This window comes from Engystomops pustulosus, chromosome 4 (genome assembly GCF_040894005.1).
Source record: "Engystomops pustulosus chromosome 4, aEngPut4.maternal, whole genome shotgun sequence".
Taxonomy (NCBI): domain Eukaryota; kingdom Metazoa; phylum Chordata; class Amphibia; order Anura; family Leptodactylidae; genus Engystomops; species Engystomops pustulosus.
In genome coordinates this window covers 995,466-995,987 of record NC_092414.1, presented here as the reverse complement: position 1 = coordinate 995,987, position 522 = coordinate 995,466, and positions in this window count along the sequence as shown.

Below are 522 nucleotides of genomic sequence, written 5' to 3'. Positions count from 1 at the left end.
CCATACACACATACAGGTAGGTCACCCCCCATACACACATACAGGTAGGTGGCCCCCCCCCATACACACATACAGGTAGGTGACCCCCCCATACACACATACAGGTAGGTGACCCCCCCATACACACATACAGGTAGGTGACCCCCCCATACACACATACAGGTAGGTGACTCCCCCATACACACATACAGGTAGGTGACCCCCCCATACACACATACAGGTAGGTGACCCCCCCATACACACATACAGGTAGGTGACCCCCCCATACACACATACAGGTAGGTGACTCCCCCATACACACATACAGGTAGGTGACCCCCCCATACACACATACAGGTAGGTGACTCCCCATACACACATACAGGTAGGTGGCCCCCCCATACACACATACAGGTAGGTGACTCCCCCCATACACACATACAGGTAGGTGGCCCCCCCATACACACATACAGGTAGGTCACCCCCCATACACACATACAGGTAGGTGACCCCCCCATACACACATACAGGTAGGTCACCCCC